This window comes from Neopsephotus bourkii, unplaced genomic scaffold (assembly GCF_033783945.1).
Source record: "Neopsephotus bourkii isolate Nb327-2 ecotype Australia unplaced genomic scaffold, CSIRO-AGI_Nbou_v1 NB_1493, whole genome shotgun sequence".
NCBI lineage: Eukaryota > Metazoa > Chordata > Aves > Psittaciformes > Psittacidae > Neopsephotus > Neopsephotus bourkii.
In genome coordinates, this window is record NW_026901969.1 from 1,588,837 (window position 1) to 1,612,568 (window position 23,732).

Consider the following 23,732-nt stretch of genomic DNA (forward strand, 5'->3'; position numbering starts at 1 on the left):
ATATAAATAATAAATATATAAATATAAATATAAATATAAATATTATAACACTTTTTCCCTTTAGCAGACGTCGCCTGTTTATGTGGTTGAGAAACTCTTGCGCTGGACATTTGTTTTGGTTCTAGAAGGCAAGTATGACAGCATACACCAAATAAAGTACTTTACTGATATATATCAGAAGATACATGCTACCAAAGTACTCTTTACTAGGTAGTGCAAAGGGGTGGAGGAAAAGGGTTTTTTTCATTTATTTTAAGGTTTGAGAATTTGGTTTTCAAAAAGTGTGGTTTATGTTTATGTCTACTGTGTTGCTATCTGCCAAAGCACTCATGAATCTCAGTAGCTGAAGCTTTAAATAAGGTAATTAAGCTATAGGAGTTTAAGGTAAGGTTTGATTCGGCTAGGTTTCATCTTTGAAAGGGTTTTTTCAAAATATTTTGTGGATTAGTTGAATTCAGGATAATATTTTGACAGGCCTCTTTCTGGAACACCTGATTGATGCCTTGCTACAAGTACCATTGTTACTGAATTCTGTGGGAAAGTTGTGACCTGGATCCAATAGTCATGGAAACACTGAGGAACCTGGACATAGACAAGGAATTCCTGAATCTGGTATACCACAACTGCTCCCCTGGCATTCAAGATCCACAATTTGAGTGGCTTGATTATATCACAGAGCTTCTATGTCTGTTTCATGGAATTACAGAATGGCTGAGGTTGACAGGGATCTCTAGTCCAGCCCTATTGTTCATATCAGGGTCAGCTAGAGCAGGTCATTCAGTGCTTCAGTCATCATGCTTCAAATATCTCCAAGGATGGAGACATCACAGACTCGCTGTGCAACCTGATCCAGTGTTTGACCGTCCCCACAGTTAAGACTCTTCTTACACTTAAATGTAATTTCCTGTATTTCAGTTTGTGTCTAATGTTTCTTTTCCTGCCACTGAGTGGAGTCTGTCCCGCATTTATTTACACCCTCCCATCACATTTTCATATGTTACTGCTTGGCATGCCTTCTCTTGCAACTTGGCCTGGCACCAATCTATACAGCAGGAAGAATTATAAACTTTCCAGTGCTTCCTCCTGCAGAACTAAATTTTAATCTGTGAGACTTGTTTTTGGAAAAACTGGATGAAGGAGCAACTGGAAAATGCTAGGCTACTTCCATCATAGGAAATCTGAAAGGAAAATAATGCTTCATTTCACTTAGACCGAAACGAATTGATTAAAAAAAAATAACTTAAAACCTACAGGTGTATCATCATGTTTTATCTGCTCTGTTTAGACCTATCACATTTACACTCACTCGCTGCTCCCTGCCTTGATGCATAGTTTTACCTATAATTTTCTTACTAATTTGACTACATTACTAGAGCACAGCTGAAAATTGTATGTGTAAAATCTGAGTTGTTCTTTCCAGTAGCTGGAGCTGCTGGTAGCTAATAACTTATTAGAAATTACAGTTACACATAGCATGTACATATAATAACCTATTTCTAGGCTGGTTTGTCCACAGCTCTTACCTTAAAATGTTCACTTTCAGACATTTGACATGACGATAAAAAACTGGAGGGTTAGAAACATATTTTCCATGATTGGGTCCTTAGAGTCAGCTCTTCACTTAGGTACAGTTTCATTCTTTGGCTTTGTTTTCATGAAGTTCTTTGCCAGTAACATTTGTAATGGGATTTTTCAGATTTTTTTGACACATTAAGCAATGAAAGAGAGTCCACCTCTCACATTAGAGCTTTCGATATCTCCTTGTAACTAAGGTTGTTGGGAGGTCAACAAGAGGAACTGCTTGTTTAAACTAGTTGTCAGGTGTGTTTCACATCTGAGGTATTACATTTTTTCGCTTAACACTTAGAACAAGAATATGCATTAGAATTTGTCACTAACAGTATTGTCTGATGTGAAGAAATATATAAAAAAAGTGGGTTTTCTTCTTTTATAATGTAGGCCTGAAAGAACCAAAGCAAATTTTACTTCTTCAGTAAAGAACAGTATAGCACAATAATATACAAAAATCAAAACCTAATAGAAACATAATATAAATATTGTTTAAGAGCAGGACACTAGTATGCTGTAGCCTCATTGGGCTTGTTTATCTAGATAACTATATAAACTTTACTAAAGCATAATCCATTCACTTTAAGACATCTTAGAGCTCATTTTTTTTTGAGATTCCTAATTGTATTATAAGGTACAAGAATGTTATGAGACGAGTACGCTATGAAGATTTTTAGTTATAACTTTTTTTTAACAGAAAATAGGTTTGGCTGCAACATGATGCTAATGATAATTCTAAAACTGCTAATAAAGCTCTCCACAAGAAAACAAAACCTGACTTTTTTATAGTATTTTGATTTCTAAAGTTGCTTTTATTTTTATAGCAAATTCTTTGGAGACTTTGATGCAAGAAATTTCATTTGCAGTAAAATTAGTGTTACCAGAAATATAGATATCATATATATTGTCCTTTCTGTGGATATTATAGTGTTGAAGCTCAACTTGGATGACTTTGATTACTTTAGTGGAGTTTTAACTCACAATTTTCATGTGCAGTCTTTAAAGATTCACTCTCAGCTAAGAGAGGTTATAAGCATTTCCAATAAAATTCTTTGTTTTGGGGAATTCTCATCCGCAAAAGACTGCAACTCATGCACTGAATTAAAAATGTGGAATAAGATTTTTGAATGGAATAAGATTTCTTAATTGAATAAATATAAGTGACATCTGAGTGTTAACATGCTTGATACACAGCTGCAAGAACTAATTTGTATAGCGGGCACTACAGGTTAGGAGTGTAGAAGAAGAGTACTGCAATAGGAAATGTCTGATGGTGTAAGGATATGTTGAATGTTTTTGTTAAAATATTTTTCAGTTAATTACTTTAAAAATATGGATTTTTTTCCTTTTTTAAATTTTTTTACAGCCATTTATATCTAGGCTCTTTCTTTTCTGATCAGTGTTGTCATATTCTCTACCATTTTATTTCCAATACTTTAATTTTAGCTTGTTTGAGACCAAGAGTTATATCTATAGTTGGAAAATGCCTATGCTAATTCATATTTTCATAATACATTTTGTGGTTTATATTTGAATGATGATCAGCATGATGTTATATTTTTATTTTACTGCTCTCCTTTCTATTTAATTTTCTGGTATCATTGAAAGTCATAGATAGCATATGATTAATTCTCAAAGTAATAGAGAACTCCGGGTATTCATCAGGTCTTTCTTTGGCTCTGAAAGCAAGTGTGTTTATAGAATACAATTTATAACAAAACACTTTTGTTTGCATTTGTTAAATGTGTATTTATCAAATATTTTTTCAAACCTGGAATGTGTTTACTGCAGTATCTTTGGGTCAGGATTAATAATGGTGCCATATGCCTATGTGTTTCTGAACCAGGTGACTGTTAATCACGTATAGGGGGCTCCAGATGAGCAGAGGTTCAGTTACAGCAACAAAAAATTCTCTTATAATATGCACATAACACATCCCTGTTTTCTTTTTCTTTGACTTTCTTGTTCAGTTCCAAATACCATTAGGGTATCAAATACCTATTCTAAGATGATCTTTCAGTACTCAATAAATAGATTTTTTTTTAAATATATTATTAAAAGTCAGATTTTACTGAGCAAAGAACATCAATGATAACGTAATCCTTCCTCCAGTGCTGGCTAAGTTGCTAATACTGCACATCTCTTGCAAGAGTACACAGACTAGTAGGTGCTCTATCATTTATTTCTCTAAACATCCATAGGATCATAGAATCACAGAATGGTTAGGGTTGGAAAGGACCTTAAGACCATCTAGTTCCAGCCACCTGATATGGGCAGGAAAAACTCACCCTAGACCATGTTGCCCAAGGCTCTTCCTTTCCTTGTGGAAATTTGTTCCTAAATTATGTAAGTAATTTTATATTTTCCACAATCTAAAGAAGAGTACTGATTCGGAGAAAACTCCAGGAACAAACTTGCCAACAAAGTTTTCAAGCTGACAAGCAGGTATTCTTTATTGCGGCGCCGAGAGACACGGGGGTAACTCCTCCTAACGTGTGTCCCCGTATTGCTATACAAGCCATCCTTATATAGTCCCTGGGCATACATACATATTCATGAGGCTACGTATGGATTACATCATTTTCCAGAGAGTTCCCCGCATGCGTACAGAATTGTGGTGGTGGTCTCTGAGGGTCGGTTACTTCTTCCAACAATCTTCATCACTTCTGGCAGCCTTTGAAGCACGCGCAGTAGATGCTCATACCAGTTTAATTGGTTCGTTAGCACCAGAGACATAATAATCCTCCTATCCTCCTACTTATCAGTTAGTTTAACTGTAGCCCATCCTGGATACCTGCCATTCCCAGATACTCCTTATCCCTGTGTCCTGTTCTTCTAGACTGTTTTTCTTAAAACTATGCCAACTATAATGATTTATCTTGTGAGAAGTCTCAGTATGTTCTCTAGCTGTACTCTTTTTTTCTCTATGTATCATGCACCTCAGTAATTTTCCATTGCTACTGTTACAAAGCCATCAAACTTAACATTACTTAAAACTGCTTATAAAGGTTTCTATATCCCATTTTGTGATTTTGTGCCCCTTTGTCTCAGTACAAGACAGGGTTAAGAACATACATACCTAGACAATCAGGGTTGTTGACAATTTATCGTGGTATTCAGGAGTATTAACTACATATCTCCTATGAGACCAAATATGAAATATGCAGGCTGAGCAAGAGACATAACAGAACTACTGAAACTCAACATACCACTCAAGTAGCTTTATTAAATGCATAGTGATATTTCTATGAATGCTTCTGTCTGTTGTGTGCACTGTATAAATTATTAGTCCTAACAGGGGATAAGAACTTGGAGGGATTCAAGTTTAAAAAAAAATAAAAACTTCCTCTTGTTTCCTGTGAGAACCTGTGAGAAATCCAAATCCAAAGTACCTGAAGCACTCTGTATTTATACATTATTTCTTAACTGTCTTTTACAAGCTTTGAGCCATGTTTTCTAAAGGTGCCTCTTGTTGTGCAAAGCAAAATCTTAGTCCAGACTTTAAATGCCAGTCTAGAGCATTCTCCTACCAAATAGAAATTTAATAAATTTTGTTATATTGTTCTCCTAATTAGATTTTGCTTTCTTGTTTGGCTATTTTTGGCTTGTTTAAAAGAAAAAACTAAATTCTAAGTCAAAAAAAAAGGGACATTTCCTCTAAAAATTCTATTTAAATAAAAAAGTTTTATATACATTTGGACGTATATTTTCTTATTTATTGCAAAAGTTTGTCAGCATAAAGAGTTCCCTAAAGGAAAAGGAAAATTAGTTGTATCCTATCACTGGAGGTAGTAGTCTGAGGTCTAATAGCTCAGCTAAACATTTTTTCTTGATTTGAGATGATAGAAAATGTATTTCTTCATTAATGACCTATCATCACATGGACAGTTGAATTTTTATTCATTATGCCCCCATTTTTCAATCAAGGTAGTTTTAAAACTCTGCAGTTTAGAAAACATCTATTAAGGGGAAAAAAGTGGTGCTTCATGACAGTATATATGGTATGCTTGCATGAGATATTTAACTTCAAGCACCGTGTTTTATTGGAAAGGCTACTATTAATAGATGCAAAAAAATTAAAAGCAGCTTAATTCATAACTTTCTGTGATTTTCATTTGTCCTCTGAACAGTTTTCTCCTAATGAATTACTCATTCATGGTATATGGATCAATCCATGTTATCATCAGGAAAGAGAATGTCAACCTGACTAAGTTTGGTTGTTTCGTACACAATAAAATAATTTCGTAAAGTGAACCAATATGTAAAGAGACAAAATTAAAAAAAAAAAAAAGTATTCTAAAAGATTTACATTGATTTCTTTTTTCTCCGCAGGCTCATTTTAGTGAAGCAAATGTAACCTGGATTTTCTCGTGTGACGTTGGCACTTACTGTCAAGCCCTTCAGATAGCTGTTTGATTTGGAAAGGTTAAAAGGTAAGTGAAATTTTAAACATTAAATCAAAACACTTTAAGAAAACAGAAACTTCTATATTTAGTAACAATTGTTATTAATATTATGTATTAAAACATCTGACTTCTGCAAAGGTAGGGGCTCTTTGTAATCTGTTTCAAAACATTGCTTTGTTTATTTTTTTGTGGTAGATTGTTAGTTGGAAGTTGAAAATACACACAGGAAATAGATAAGTGGATTTTTTCTCTTTATGACTTGATATCATCAAAACAAGAATTCAAGTTTTGAAATCTACTAGATGTGACAAATGGTAAATGAAAAGCGTAAAAGCCTAAAACACTTCCAGTATCTGAAGGGGGCCTATAGGGATGCTGGGGAGGGACTCTTCATTAGGGACTATAGTGATAAGACAAGGGGTAACGGGTTAAAACTTAAACAGGGGAAGTTTAGACCAGATATAAGGAGTAAATTCTTTCCTGTTAGGGTGGTGAGGCACTGGAATGGGTTGCCCAGGGAGGTTGTGAATGCTCCATCCCTGGCAGTGTTCAAGACCAGGTTGGACGAGGCCTTGGGTGATATGATTTAGTGCAAAGTGTCCCCGCCCATGGCAGGGGGGTTGGAACTTGATGATCTTAAGGTCCTTTCCAACCCTAACTATTCTATGATTCTATTCTATGATTCTATGATCCTAAAACACCTGCTTCATTAATGGATTTGTAAAAAAGGCAAGTGTAGTTCTTTGATTTGATTATTTGCTTGGGTTTCACTTGTTTCTTTGTTTGTTTCTAAAGTTGTACATAAAGACTAGCCGACCTTAATTGAAATAACTGATAAGGAAAGAGTTAAATACACACAAGACTGGCAAAGCTGTCATGTCAAGGCTTGGTCATTTATATGACACTGGGTGTCTTTTTTCATTAAAGCCAGGGTTTTGCTAGACAGTTTAGAGAAAGAAGAGCTATATAATCAGTCCTTTTCGCTAAACATAATATGTAAAATGCTTCCTTAAAGCATTAATATAATTCAAGAGAATTTAAATGCATGCTGTATTAATCAACATTTCTTTTATAACTCAAAAAAGACATTTTCATCCTTTACATTTTTGTGGGTCAGATATTGCCTCAAGGAGAAAGAAAGTTCATGAATAATTTAAAAATCACCAGTTTTGTCTCTGATAAGAGCAAAGAGAAAGGCTTTGAGGGCTAGTTATATGTAATATGTTCCAAGTAATATTGTTTGTTAAAAGAAATCTATTCTCTTGTACTCGGGTCCCTGGTATGACAAAGACATGGAGTCCAAAAGGTAGCTATCAAAATGATCAGAGGACTGGATCACTTCTCCTGTGAATAAAGGTTGAGAGAGTCTGGTCATTCAGGCTGGAGAACAGACTCAAGATGTTATTGCTTCATTTCAAAATATAAAGGTGTTTTATAAGTAAGATCTAAAATGACTTTTTACCAAGGCCTGTAACGACAGGACAAGGGCCAATGATTTTACATTGAGAGAGGGTATGTTTAGATTGAAAATAAGGAAGATTTTTTTTTTTTTTATGATGAGGGTGATGGGTCTCTGGAACAGTTTTCCCAGGGAAACTGTGGATGCCCCACCCCTAGAAATGCTGAAGGTCAAGGTGGACAACGCTTTGAGAAACCTGGTCGAGTGGAAGGTGTCCCTGCCCATGGGAAGTATGTTGGACTAGGTGATCTCTGTGTGTTCCTTACAAACCAAACCATTTATTCCAGTATTCTACTGTGTTTATGAGAACACTTAGAAAACATTCTTTATAAAGAATTCCAAAATGCTGATAAAAAATGTAGCCTTGGTAATGCAAAAAAAGGTTGACTGACTCAAAAAAATATGTAAGCTGCTATTTATAAAATATTTTATCACAATGTTTTGAAGAAAACTTCTTTTCCTGAAATGCCATATCAATATTATGAACACCTTTCCATCTTCTATTATTCTTAAGATTGACTTCGTTATCCATTAGTAATCATATAATCTCTGAATGGTTAGGGTTGGAAAAGGAACTGAAGATCATCTAATTCCAACCCCCTGCCATGGTCAGGGCCATCTCACACTAGAACATATCGCCCAAGGCTCTGTCCAGCCTGGCCTTGAACACTGCCAGGGATGGAGCATTTACCACTTCTTTGGGTGACCTGTTCCAGTGTCTCACCACCCTCACAGAAAAGAACTTCTTCCTTATATCTAAGCTGAACTTCCCCTCTTTAAGTTTAAATCCATTAACCCTTATGCTATCGCTACAGCCCCTGATGAGGAGTCCCTTCTTTGCCATCTTTGCAGTCTCCCTTCACATATATTGGAAGGCTACTATGAGGTCTCCATGCAACCTTCTCTTCTCCAGGCTGAACAGCCGCAACTTTCTCAGCCTGTCTTCATACAGGAGGTGCGTCAGGCCCCTTATTATCCTTATGGCCCTCCTCTGGACTTGTTCCAACATCTCCATGTCCTTCTTATGTTTAGGACACCAGAACTCCACACAGTACTCCAAATGGGGTCTTACGTGAGCAGAGTAAAGGGGCAGGATCACCTCATTCAAGCTGCTGGTCATGCTCTTTTTGATGCAGCCCAGGATACGGTTGGCTTTCTGCGCTTGTAGCGCACACTCGTGTTCATGTTCAGTTTCTCATCAGCCAGCACCCCAAAATCCTTTTCCACAGGGCTGTCCTGAAACACTTCTCCTCCCAACCTGTAGGTGTGCCTGTTACTGCCATCACCCAGGTGTAGGATCTGCACTTGGCTTGATTCAGTTTCATGAAGTTGGTATTAGCCCACCTTACAAGCGTGTCAAGGTCCCTCTGCCTTTAATGTCTTTTTGACGAACTCATAATGATATCAGAGATCTGTTTGAATCTTTTTATTTTCCTGTTAACTTCTCTCTACCATTATTCTTATTTTATCTGCTTTAGTCTCTTCTGTTGATCTTTTCATTATTGACATAAAAAGTAAAATTTCAATTTATAACACTAGCAAAATAAATTGTTGAAAGCTTTGTTTTTTTCCAGGAAAATAATATCTGTCTTGTCATGCCTTAAAGATGTGTCATGCATGTATTGCCTCTTCAAACATTTTACTGACCCGTCATTATACTTACATTTTAAGTCAAAATTAGAAACCTTGTCAATAATATGAAAACATGCAAATCTATATAATAAAAACTCCAGGAATAAGATGCATCTATTCTGAGCAATCACGGTGTGAAAAATTTGCTAAGCGGATGTTCTAAGAATTTTTATCTTAATGAGAGCTTTAACAGTTTCTACTGATGGTTTGGTGTGTAATTCTAGCTAAAGGAAAAGGGAACTGGATACTTCAGTGGAATGAAATTAGTTATTACATAAAGCCTGTCTTCACTCAGTCCATTATAGGTATCAGTATTAAAAAATAACATAGCTGTCTGTCAAACTGTAATATACTTTGTAGAAACAGAATTCAGGCAATGTGACTGAACATACTTCTGTCTCAAGTTCATAAGCAGGGTAAAAATCATCATAATGAAAAAATAAAACCTAGAATAATAGTAACACTAATTGTGTGTAAATATTAATGCCAAGAAATTGAAAGTGGAGAAAAGTTTCTGGAGGAAAAAAAACATATTACCCTTACTACACCAATTTATTAGGATGTTGGAACCACAGACCTAGTATTATGATGATGTTTTTTAATCCAGATTACTGTCAATTAATTATTGAGGGATTTTTTAATTACTTTTATATCTTTTTGAAGTACATGTTAATGGGTCCTGACAAAACTGAGCCTAATAAGAAGCTAATAAGACTCTAACATCATTATGCTAGTTTATGCTCCAGATAAATAGAACAAGTCAAAACTTCAAAAATAATTTATTGGATGAAAAGAAATTAAGGATTACTTAGGAACCTAACATTCATTTAGTGTTAGTAAGAATTATCATCAGTCATTCCACCTCTAGTATTTGTGGCAATCAACACTGATAATTTTTTAACAAGATTATGGAGACACATTTCTGTTCTGTACTCCTTTTTCAAAGCCTTTGTTACCCACTAGTAGTAGCTAATTTTTCAGATAAATTTATTAGCAAATAGATTCTTGTTATTTTAATTTAAATGTAGTTTTCCAGTACTTGAATTAAAGTCACTGTTAGAAATCTGCTGACACTCATTCTTTTCTAGGCCATTGAATTCCACTTGCAGTTGACTTCATATTAATTTATGAATAAAAAAGAAAATATGTAATTCAACAGAGAAAATAATTTCCCTGAAATAATTGTCAGTATAGGAATATTTTGGCAATATCAGTATATTACTTATATGTCAGGAACATAAGACATACTTTTTCAAGTGATAAATTTTCTATTCAGTCTTCGGGCATTACAAAACTAATTCCAATTCATGCTCTCTCTGGTCACAAGAAGAAACATGACAAATCTTTGTTATATTTACCTACAAGTCATTTAGTTTCCCTAGTTTTGACTATATATATTCTTTATCTATATTCCAGTTTTGTATTACACTGCATTTTGAATAAAATAATATCTGATACATTTAATGTAAAAATATAATATGAATATATAATATAACATAATTATTGTTTTTTTATTTGTGGGAGTTAAATCCTTAATGGAATGGATTTGGCATATGAAATGACTTTCTGGTTTCTATTTTGATAGGCTTATATATAGCTCCTAATAAAATCACCAACACCTTTATCCATCTAATATTGCATACACCAGAGAGAAAGATATACAAAGTTGAAATGTGCAACATATTTTACTTGATTGGCTATAAAGTCTCTGATGCATTTCAGGAGGTGAAAATGGTGTTTCTTGGTGTATTTCAGAAATAAATCCTTTATATCTGATTAAAATGCAGATGAGCATCATAAACTATTATAATTTGAAAGGGTTGATCTGATACAATCTTCTTCCATCTGCTTCAGGTGCAAAGCTTAGAGGGAATTTGCTGCAATTACTGAATGCAGTTTGGGTTCAGGTGCAATCCCCCAGCCTGAAAGTCCCTATGTGAACAAAAGCTCCTTTTTAATGCTTCTGTTATTTCTGTTACTTCAAAAATCCTGAAACTTTATAATAAAATCCTTGTTAGTTATGAGAAATTATGGAACTACTAGTGCAAATCTGCAGAACAAGTGAAAAATCTGACTCTGAAGTTAGGATCTAATCTCACATTTAAAATCTCAGAATACTGATCCAATAATTTATAGTTTTTAGGTGGTTTACTTAATACACAAAGGAATATATAACAAGCAAGAAGTCAGTGTAAGTGGCTTAAAGGCTTTTATTTCTCTGTGCTTTGCAGACGTCTAGATACTACCAACTGGTGGCTAAGATCTTGTATTATGGAAATGCATTAAAAATCTTGTTTAGAGAAGGGAAAGGATTACAAACTCTCATCTCTTAACATTGTTGTTTTAAGGACCTAAGAGCATCTTGTAGAGACTTAATTATATTAGAACAATCAATAAATGTGAACTTTGGCATACCTACACTTATAAACTAGTAGAAGGGGACAAACTTCTTAGAGTAAGGATCACTCACCAGAAGAGACAAGGAGGTGGAGAGTTATATTATTAGAAGTGTATGAGAAAAAAAAAATGCTATCCAAAAAGTCATTTCCTATTTAACAGATGTTGAATAAAAAGAGCAATAGTTGCCTTATTATTTTCTTAATATCTTTTATTTTTTTGGTAGGAAGAATAAGAAAACTACCTTTTTAGTAAAACATTGTATACAGTATCTGCAAAATAAATGGTCTGCTTTGAAAACTGGCATGAAATAAAGGGATCAGCAGTGGTTTGACATTGAGAAATTAAGCTCAGTTATTCAGTGGCAGGAAACTGTACTCAATGAGCAGTGAAATACGTATATAAAACATTCAGCTTGCAAAGAACAGTATTACTTTGTAAAATGGTTGCCTGTCAACAGGAGCTTTCTTTATAAATTTTGTTATTGGAAAAGTCATTGAATATTCTATTCACTCTCTTTTCAGTTAATTTTTTGGTAGCCTGAATGTCATCACATTGTAAACTGACTTCCCAAAAGTGCTCTTTTTTAAAGAAAGTCTGGAAGAGTCCAAATCTGCAAATTTTTATTATTTTTTTTTTTTATGACCCCTGGGGTTATATGGTCAGGCTTATGTCCTGAGCAAGAACTCTCCGTGGTAGATCACTACATTCTTGAAAATTAGCGTGCTGTATCTCAGGCTGCTGGACTGAAAAGATCGTTAATATGGAAGAACAGAAAATAGATACAGACAGTAACAGAAACATTCTTAAAGATGAAAGAAATTAAATATTGAGTGATCATAGAAACTTGATTTCTCAGAGTGCATTGCCCAGTGAGTATGTGTACTTTATATAGGTAATTTATTACAGATTTTTATACAGGTAATTTATTGTTATTTAACTTTACACAGAAAATTTATTACAGATAATTTTATTGCAGATAATAACTAAAACCCAATACCTCTTTAAGAGGAGAAAACATCAAGGGAAAACATCTATGTAGAATTTAAAACAAAGATCTAGAAAGTATATTATGATTATCTTTTTTCTCCTTTAAAAAGATACAGAATAGGATATCCTGATCATTTCTGGGACTATGAGGAAGTAACCTGATCTTCCTAGTATTTAACTGTTACATATAAAAAAAAATTAGCAGTGTTTTATGTTTTCTTTCTTTTTTTTTCTATTCTCATTACCAGTGATGACAGTTGCAGGTTAGATACCTCTAAGAAAAATAGCAAACTTATTGTTCTAAATTTTCTGTTGCTAACTGTATTATAATAGTTGCTGCCCTCATTCCAGTTACTTATGAGGAGCTACCTAATAACTGTTAGATTCTGTACTACTCTGTATCCATACTGAAGTGATAAGCTAACTTATAGATACGGAAAGATAAGCTAACATTTATTTGAAATGAGAACAAATCATATTTTCACACAGAAAAAGAACAAATCTCTCAAAGATGTTTTAGGAGCTGATATAACAAGTTTCCCATTTAAGGACAGTAGTTAGCTATACATCTGTCAGGAATATCCCAGTGTTATGTACTCTGTTCTAAGGAACTGACTGTTAGAATTCCTAAACATCCTTGCTCTTGGTACTATTTTTCATTTTCTGAACCTTTTTAACCCAGCATGTTAGTTCTTATTCTATTAATCTCAGTTGTAGAGAAAGCATTTTCCTTTCCACCTTGGCCTATGATGTGTTTGAAAACCTTTTTAATCTCCTTTCAATTTTCTGCTGAGATGGTAAACCAGTCCAGATCCAGCGGTAATTTATGATTTTGTCCTAGAGCACGCTTGTTGTTCTCCAAAGTTTTGAGTTTTCTGGAAATGGAATATTTTTATTTCTTATTATGTTATACAGGAATTTGTGAAGCTATTGGAGAGACCTAAACCCACAGCAAGCTGATGCAGAGCTCTGCTTTACACAGCATCCACTTCAGGAGAGTTCCTATCAGTGTGTGTTATGCCAGCAAGCTCTACCTGACAAAAACACTATCACTGTATTTATCTTAATTTTGCTGGTTTTCCACCACCTTCTCACCAATAAGTTTCCTGTAAGGGAGATTTGTCTAGCAGAATTAGAGGCCTGGAATCTACAGTGCACCAGCCTTCGTGTGACTTCTTGAGGGAGCAAGCATGATCACCTTGCTTGTCTCTTCAGTTTAAAGTCTTAAAATTTAATGGTTGAGTTCTGGTGTAAAATTAAAATATGCTCAATCAATTTCAATATAAATAAGTATGACATATATATTACTGCTAACTAACAATGAGGTGCAGAAGTGCTGGAACAAAAACTCAAGCTTTTTAATTTATTTTGATTTGCCTTTTTTTTTTAAAGATGTTATTTTGCATGCTGTTAATTCAATCCTATGACATGCAAATTAATAAAATGACCAAATTAATGAGGCTTCATTACTTGTTGCTTCGTCTGAAATAATCTGAGATCTTTTTTAGAACACAAACAAAAAAATCCTCCAGGTTTTTTCTTGATGACTGAACATTGTTAAGAAAAGAAAGCAAATATTTGGTGAAGGGAGAAAGCATAAAAGGTTCCACTATTCAATGAGTGGTAAATGACTCATTTCAATTACAATGTATTTATAGCTAAAATTTATTATTTCAAAGGGTATGTTTTTACTCTATTGTTTTAAAATGGAACAGCATTTATTGTTTCTCTTTCCCTGTTGTTTTGTGCATTTAGGGAAAGAATAACGCTAGTATCAAGTATGCTAAACAATCTTGTTTTTGGAAGTCACTATCATGCATTTGAGACCTGTATATATGAAAACTCATTCTTATGTTATCCTTTAGAATGCACAGTAAAAAATTTGTCTACTTGAGGTTGCAGAATAATAAAAAAATAAGGAATTCTGATGATGATTAGGCTTTTATCACTCAAACTGATTTAAATAATGAAACTTTTATGCTTCATTAGCTTACTCTTTCTTCATTTATCTCCACATGAAAGACCATTTACTGAAGTTTCAAATACAGCCAGCTTTAATGCAGAACACAATTTTTATTGTTTTAACACAATAAATATAATGCTCTAAATTAAGGATCATTAAATAAACCCCCCAAACTTTAAAGTTATATGAGCTGAGAAGCCAGCACAAGCAAATGGTAGGATTATACAGTGAAAAGAGGTAACTTGGGCTTCAATTCATTAAACAGAATGTTTATTTCTGATTCTTGCATCTTCACAAATAAGTTCAGGTTGAATTCAACGAATATGTACGTGTTCATATGGGATCTACAAATAAAATCATTCAATAGAAAAGTTAAGTTTCTAATGCTTCTGTAATAAGATTAACATATTATAGTTTTTAATAAAATGCTATTACTATCTACTAGACAGGGAAGAAATAGTTTCATGAAACTTTTTTTTTATTAGTATGAAAGACAGGTTTAATGCTTTGTACAGTCGTAGGTCTTTAATATGTGTTTGTTCTACCACATGAATTAATATCACATATTGATTAATGATTGACAGTGATCTGCCAAATAATATGAGAATATTAATAACTTTTCTTCTATTTTGTAAATGCAGCTTAGATTTTGTGAAACATGCTGGATTCAGAGCTCTGGTAACAAAGTTTGAAAATAAATCACAGTATGATATTTCCATAGGCAAATTTATCTATATTGCCTACCATTTCAAGCCAGAAAAGTGTGGGTAACTCACTAGAAATAACACAGTGGGAGTTCTCTACATTTTATTCTTACAATCACAGGATATTTTGTATTGGAAGGGACCTTCAAAGGTCATCTAGTCCAACAGCCCTGCAATGAGCAGGGACATCTTCACCTACATCAGATTGCCCAGAACCACATCCAGCCTGGCCTTGGCATTCTTGAAATATGCCTGCTTAAAAGTATGTGAAATTTGTCAAATAAACCCCTGCATTTTTGTGTGATAATAGTGTTGTCTTATCCAGTAAAAATGTATTTCAATGTATTAAAGTTTATATTGCATTAGATTACCCCATTATATTATGCTATTTGCAGAATCACTGAATCACAGAATGGCTGAGGCTGGAAGGGACCTCTGGAGGTGATCTGGTCCAGCCCCCCAAGCTCAAGTAGGGCCACATGCAGCTGGTTGACTAAGACTGTGTCCTGATAGTTACGGAATATCTCCAAGGAGGGAGACTCCACAACTGCTCTGGGCAGGCTGTGCCAGTGTTCAGTTACCTTCACAATAAAAAGGTTTTTCCTGATGTTCCAGCGGAGCCTCCTGTTTTCCAGTTTGTGTCCATTGTCTCTGGTCCTGTCACTGGGTACCACTGAAAAGAGCCTGACTCCACCCTCTTTGCGTTCTCACTTCAGGTATTTGTATACATTCATAAGATTCCCCCTCATCTTTGCTTTCTCCAGGCTGAGCAGTCCTATCTTTCTAGACCTTTCCTCATAGTAGAGGTACTTCAGTCCCTACATCTTTGTAGCCCTTTGCTGGACTCTCTTCAGTAGCTTTTTATCTCTCTTGTACTGGATAAAGTACTCAAGGCATGCTTTCACCAGTGCTTAGTGGAGGGGAAGAATGCCCTCCCTTGACCTTCTGTCAGTGCTTTGCTTAAGCAGTTCAGGGCACCATTAGCCTTTTTTTGTGGCACCACGTTGACCATGAGTCACTATGTACCCTTGCTACTCCAGAGTGTCACCTTAACGTGTTAATTTCCCAGAGACAGTCCGTTTTTTCCATAATGGTGACTTGTGGGCAGTTCCTTGCTTACATGAGGGTGACCCCTCCAGAAATCTATTTTGTTGATTTTGCATTCCCTTTCATTCACATAATTCCAGACCCTTTGCTTGTCAATCCTGTCCATCACTTCCTCACAGGGCTGTTAGTAACTGTCTCCCTGCCCCAACATTACTAGTTTAAAGCTCTCCTTACTAAATAAGCTGTCTCCAAATACTTTATCATAATACACTGGGTTGTATGAAAAGATAAAAAATAGTCATCAAAAATAGAGGTAGACCAACAAGTTACTGCAATTTGTTACTGAGACTACTGGTGAGCTCTATACATACTAGTACAGAGGCTCCAAGAAAACAGCTGTAAATCAAGAAAATTTTCATAAAGACTTCCATTTTTTATATGACTGTTGATTCAGCTTTAAGCATATATGTGTAATCAAACCTGATTTTACAATTATGTAAAAGAATACAAAACTTGAACTCAACCAATCAGAAGCAGCTTGTATCATCTACACAGATTCAGGATCTATAAAATCTTATATGCACAATATTTCCTTGTCTCTCTACAGATATACCTTTTTTTGAAGATTTTTGTTCACTTTCTCTTTCCTTAAAGCTCTGATTTCTTTCTAGATGCTAACCAAATAATGCAGAATAAACACCAAATAAAACATCATATACTTACCAAATGTTTAAAACACCAAAATTATATATAAACTCCAAATATTTACATAATACTTGAAAATATCTGAAATATTATTTATAGCACTTAATTTAAAAAAATCAAATTGAAAGTAGGGAATAGGCAAGACAATGTGTGCTTATTAAAACTAAATAGCCTTTGAAGAATTGTCACAAATAATTAAGAAAGTAAGGGAAATGTCATCTAATTGAAGAAAAAGGTGATTTACAGATCAGTGTATTTGTTCTTTAGCACAACATCACAGTCTACTAAAAATTAGAGTTTTCAAAGCCTCAGCCCCTTACAACAATTATCTAAGACACAAGGTGATTGAATTGAACTTTGCCAGTTCAATTGCTTATTGATTAATTGATGGCTTGGCTTAACGAGCGAAGATTTGGAAAAGGCTTTAACCACGCTTACTACAAGCACAATGACCAGGGGCATGTGAGATATGCAAATCTGGTTGGAAAAAAGGCTGCTTAGGCAATCAGGAAGTGTCCAACCAGGACTGTCATCTCCTGAGCGATCTCGAGCTACCCATGCGGTGGTCCGCCAGCATGCAAGGTTGAATCTGCAGCTTCCCATGCACCTTATCACCTGCTGTTTTGACCCTTACCTGTCCATACAGACAAGTGAGAGCAAGCCGTTCCAGCCAGTGGATTTTTTAGGTGAGGTGCAGCTTGCTCAGAACTGGCCCCTCTCTTTAAACCTGAGGTTTAACTGCCATGGCCTACCAAGCTAGGACGGTGACAGCAAAGTCCATAGATCGTAGGTTTTGTAAGAGTGTCCTTCTCTTTAATGGAAGACCATACAAGGCTAGATGAGTTCCGTCCGCCTGCGTTTGAAGATAGGAGTTTTCCTCCTCCTATGAGAAGGGCCTGTCTTCACTAACGAAGATTGAGGAAGGGCTTTAACCCATACATTCTGAGCAAGACTGTCATTTCCTGGGTCAATATCAAGCAAACAACTACACAACAGCACACCAAGCCTCTAGACGGGAATCTGACTTAGAGGTGTTCAGTCATAAGCCCGCAAATGGCAGCCTCGTGCCAGTGGCTCCTCAGCCAAGTGCACACACCAGGTCTGAATCTGCGGTACCTCTCGTACTGAGCAGGATTACTATTGCAACAGTGCATCATCAGTAGGGTAAAATTAATCTGTCTCACAATGATCACTCTGTAAAAATACTCAATCAAATCAAGAAGTTACTTTTAGGCAAAAAAAAACACCCCAGTGACATAAGCTTCACTTCTCACTCAAAGGAGAAAAAGTCAGAAAAAGAGAGAAAATAAGACTTCCACATTTTTCTAAACAAATACTAAAATTTTCCCTACCAAACTATAAATTACTGTTGTTTCCTGGACCTTTCAAATAAAAGAAGCTTTCTTTTTTCTTTTTTTTTTTTTTTCCATGTAGATTTTGGGTAACCTACTATTCTCCAAAATTTTATTTGACATCCAAAACAGAAATATAAGAAATCTGCACAACATGATTAAAAACTATTATCCTAGAATCATAGACTGGTTTGGGTTGGAAGGAACATTCAAATGTCATCTAGTCCAACCCCCCTGCAATGAGCAGGGACATCATCAACTAGATCAGTTTGCCCAAAACCACATCCAGCCTGGCCTTGGAATTCCTGAAATATGCCTGATTAAAAATACATGAAATTTTTCAAATAATTCTTATCGTAATAGTTCCTATAAACCACTTTCTTCTCCAATATACATAAGGAACTTTCAACATTTTAAACAAATGTGTATGTGAAGAAGATATATTTTTTATATATATTTGGATAATTCTTGTATTTAATAAGAGATTTTATATCAAGAGGTTTATAATTACTGTTTTATATTATTTTATTCCTGACTATATAAAGAACAGCATAGGTTACAGTTCATGGCATAATGCATACTCTTCACATAAACATTACACAAAATTTCTACATTAATTCAGACAAAATTCCCCACGTACATTAATCACAATTTAGTACATTTATTAACTGTCTAAATAATCTGGTCTGAGGCTAAGGGTTCCTTTATGATAAGCTTAGGACAAACATTCAAAATACAAACCTATTCCTGGAAACATAATTGCTTCACATAAAATGTTTGTTTATAGTTTGTGTAAGTGTTCTTACATAATAGAAAGTATTGTAAAAGTGTGGAGTCCCAACAGCAAGTATAGTTGCCAGATTGGATGAAAGCCATTCAGCCCACACTGACAATATACTTAGATAGAAGAACCTGTTACTATAGTAACAGATGATGTTTATGCAATTACCAGATTTGCCAAGGATTTGTTCTAAAATTAAGCCTGCAATATGAAATCTTTCCTTGATTTAATTCAGATTAAATCTTATTTAGAGTATCTTGAAGTATAAATGTAAGGTTACATACCTCAAAACACAAACCCAAAAATTATTGTGTAGGCTTAATAAAATGAACTGTAGCATTATGATTGATTTTAGAATTATTCAGAATGCAAGGTCTTGCACCTGGGTCAGGACAATCACAAGTAAAATTACAAGCTGGTCAGAGAATGAATTCAGAGAAGCCCTGAGGAGAAGGTCTTGGGGTTGTTGGTTGATGAGAAGCTCAACATGAGCTGGCAGTGTGTGCTTGCAGCCCAGAAACCCAACTGTAACCTGTGTGGCCAGCAGGTCGAGGGAGATGATTGTCCGTCTCTACTCTGCTCTCACGAGACCTTACCTGGAGTTTTGTGTTCAGCTCTGTGGCCCCCAGCACAGGATGGGTATCGACCTGCTTCTGAGAGTCCAGAAGAGGACCACACAGATTATCAGATGGCTGGGGCACCTCTCCTATGAAGACAGGCTGAGAGAGATGGGCTTGTTCAGCCAGGAGAAGAAAAGGCTCTGAGGAGACCTTATAACATTCTTCCAACACCTAAAGGAGGCCTTTTTTCTTTTATTTTCTCTTTTCCTTTCCTTTCCTTTCCTTTCCTTTCCTTTCCTTTCCTTTCCTTTCCTTTCCTTTCCTTTCCTTTCCTTTCCTTTCCTTTCCTTTCCTTTCCTTTCCTTTCCTTTCCTTTCCTTTCCTTTCCTTTCCTTTCCTTTCCTTTCCTTTCCTTTCCTTTCCTTTCCTTTCCTTTCCTTTCCTTTCCTTTCCTTTCCTTTCCTTTCCTTTCCTTTCCTTTCCTTTCCTTTCCTTTCCTCTCCTCTCCTCTCCTCTCCTCTCCTCTCCTCTCCTCTCCTCTCCTCTCCTCTCCTCTCCTCTCCTCTCCTCTCCTCTCCTCTCCTCTCCTCTCCCTCCTCTCCTCTCCTCTCCTCTCCTCTCCTCTCCTCTCCTCTCCTCTCCTCTCCTCTCCTCTCCTCTCCTCTCCTCTCCTCTCCTCTCCTCTCCTCTCCTCTCCTCTCCTCTCCTCTCCTCTCCTCTTCCCTTTTCCTTTTCTTTCCCTTTCCCTTTCCCTTTTCTTTCCCTTTCCCTTTCCCTTTCCCTTTCCCTTTCCCTTTCCCTTTCCCTTTCCCTTTCCCTTTTTTCTTGCCTTGCCTTGCCTTGCCTTACCCTCCCCTCCCCTCCCCTCCCCTAGATCAAGTGAAAGGCTACTATGATAACAGTGTGTCCCTCTTTTTAACAAGAGCCAATTAGGATGTCTATGTAATTAAGACAGTTGTAGTCCAGCTGGATCATTACATGTGTCAGTATGATCCTGGTTCATCAATTACTCTGAAAAATATGGAAACTGTATATATGCACAATCAGGTACATATGCACATATTGCGCACATCTATATATACTCTGACACAGTTATTTCCAATCTGAAGTTAAATGCAGTTAAAACACCTCCAGCATATACATACAGACATAAATACATATGAGGTGTGTATATATATATATGTATTAAATATGTGTGAAAATATATGTGTATGTAACCAGAGCAAATGTTAACAAGTAAAGTGAGCACATGCCTTGAAGCACCTGTGATTTAGATAATATATAATAACTCTACCTTGAAATTTTACCTGGACTTTCTGTAATGTTTTTGTTTTTTCTCTTCATTCATTCTTTTAACATGCCATTGAGACTGAGAATGCCTAAATGATCTAACATGCTACTGTGTATTGTGCTGTTCCTTTATGCAACAGGGAAGGGATTTCAGTACAAAGATAGCCTCATAAAAATGCTTCTGTCTGTGAAACAAGATACCTTGGAAAATTAAAAGCATAAGCAGCTCACCGGAAGAAATTCATAACCTAAAGCTATAGGGAAAAAAAAAATCATTAAAAAAAAAAAAAAGATGCATCCGATTATATAGACACTTACAATCAGTGAAAGTATTCTAATACTGAAAAGCCATACATCAATGAAATAAATGAATGATTTATAATAAATGAATGAAAAATATCTAGTTACCTTTCAAGTAATAGATGTAAACTGACAAGTGTGTTTAGTGAAATATTAAACAAACAAAAAAAAACCCCACAAAGCAAATGCAAGAGGTTTTCTCCTTTGTGGATATTAGCTAAAACAAAATTTATGGCTTCAGGGATAAGATACAAGAAAAAAAGAAAACAAGTTTCTGATGTAAAGGTCACATCATCACTTTCCAGATACCCATGGAATAATATGTGTGGGAAAAACTGTCCAAATAACAGCTTAATACAAAAATCCATTATTTTCTGTGCAATCTGAAAGCTCTGTATCATATTGATAGTAAGAAAATAAACATTTTAGTTAATCAAGTAAAGAAGAAGGAAAATACAAATGAGTATGATTTGCTTTCTGAGACTCTTTTTAGGGGAATCTGGATGAAACTGAAGACTATTTAAAAATATACTTACATATAATTTCAGTCTCATATTTGTGTATCGTCTACTTGAATTATCTAAGAAGCCTTGAAGTGAAGAACTGAGGGATATTCCTGATGTTCTTACTATAGGTTTTCAATGTATTTAATGGCAGCTTTTTCACATGTTTTTATCCTCTTGCTCTCTGTTATGTTTGGTTGCCTTTATGAATTCTGTCAAGGTATTTCTTTAAAACTGAGGACACTGAAATGTTCCCAAACATTGCTTCAATTTCCACATCTATTTAGAGCAGATATTATCACTTTCTCCCTCTTTTGGAGGAAAACCCCGACATTTCATATTCATTTGAATGTATATCTATATTACAGTTCAGAGGAGGGCCATGAGGATGATAAGGGGGCTTGAGCACCTCCCATATGAAGGTAGGCTAAGGTAGTTGGGGCTGTTCAGCCTGAAGAAGTGAAGGTTGAGTGGAAACCTCATAGTAGCCTTACAGTATCTGAAGGGGGCCTAAAGGGATGGCAAAGAGGCCATCGGGGACTGTAGTTATAGGACAAGGGATAATGGATATAAACTTAAACATGGGAGATTTAGACTGGATATAAGGAAGAAGTACTTTACTGTGAGTGCAGTGAGGCACTGGAACAGGTTGTCCAAAGAAGTGGTAAATGCTCCACCCCTGGCAGTGTTCAAAGCCAGGTTGGACAAAGCCTTGGGTGATATGTTCTAGTGTGAGGTGTCCCTGCTTGTGCCAGGAGGGATTCAGGAGGCAGGATCTTAAGGTCCTTTCCAACTTTAGCCAGTCTATGATTCTATGGTACCAAAATATCCACTGTATCCATGATTCCTGAATGGATGAATGCTTATCATGTCTTGGGGAAAGAATTTTTAGCAGGGCCTGCTGTGATAGGATGAGAAGTAATGGTTTTAAACTGAAAGACTGGAGATTCGGGTTGTATGTGAAGGAAAGTTTCTTTACAATGAAGGTGATAAAACACTGAAGCGGGCTGCCCAGAGAGGTAGTAGATGTGCCATCCCTAGAGACATTCAAGGCCAGGCTGAATGTGGTTCTGGGCAACCTGATCTAGTTGAAGATGTCCCTGCTCATTGCTGGGGGGTTACACTAGGTGACTTTTGAAGGTCCCTTCCAACAAAACTGTTCTATGACTCATAGATTCTGTTCTTCTATTTGTCATTTTTCTCTATCCTTTCTATCAGTCAGTCAGATGTGTTTTACACTTTTCCATTTTTGTTCTGCAATCTGTTCACCGTTAAATTTCTACTGTTGCTGTGTTGTGGAATCGGTGTTATCAGTACAGTTGTATTAAAGTTACTTCTAAGAAAGCAAAAGAAAGAATTGCAAATTATTGACAATGTCAAAGTGCACAAAAAAGAAAAGCAATATTTTCTGGTTTCCTCTGCCAAGCACAGCTCTCAAAAAAAGTCTTTGCCAAAGACAGATAAATTTCTGAATACCTCTGATTCTGAAATATGTATTCTTCCCTTCAAACTAGTTTAGCAGAAAAAATATTTTATTTGTCCAATCCCTGTCATTCCTACCCGTTGCCTGACCATGAAGTAAAGGCGCATTACTAATACAATAAATTAATAAATTATTCTGTCATAATAGTTTTCAGGGGCTTTATTTTAATAACAGAATGACATTAATATTAACAAAAATAAGAGAGAGTTATTATTTATTTCTATGTTCAGACCACTGTATATGAAATGAGAAGGTATATTCTGTACTCTTATATGTGTGTGTAAATCATTAAAATAAGCATGTACTGGTCAATGAACAAGATGATTCAAAGCTGCAAGGCCTCTGATTGATAAGTTACAAGTAGTACAATTTATATGATACCTGCAAAATCAGCTATCTTTGATTAAATATTGCAGGCCAAAATTTCAAGGGATGAAAAAGTACAGTAAAAAGTAATCTATTGTAGTCATGACCTTTAATCTCCTTTTGTTTTAAGGTCAAAAAATTGTGAAGTATTCGGGAACATTTTGGAAATAAGTCTATTGGCATGGTCGATGGGAAGAGTAGCATCACTTTCAGAATCTATAATAC

The 23,732-nt window shown here is 35.5% G+C and overlaps 1 protein-coding gene across 5 annotated transcripts in view; it reads left to right on the plus strand.

Moving 5' to 3' along the window:
• The window catches only part of MGAT4C (MGAT4 family member C), a 420,654-nt gene that overhangs the window by 86,334 nt on the left and 310,588 nt on the right, over nucleotides 1-23,732 (plus strand). For all 5 annotated transcript variants that reach the window (XM_061369336.1, XM_061369335.1, XM_061369338.1 and 2 more), the window contains one exon: nucleotides 5,902-6,002. The gene's annotated coding sequence lies outside the window, so the exon portion shown is untranslated. The remainder of the gene's footprint in view (nucleotides 1-5,901; nucleotides 6,003-23,732) is intronic.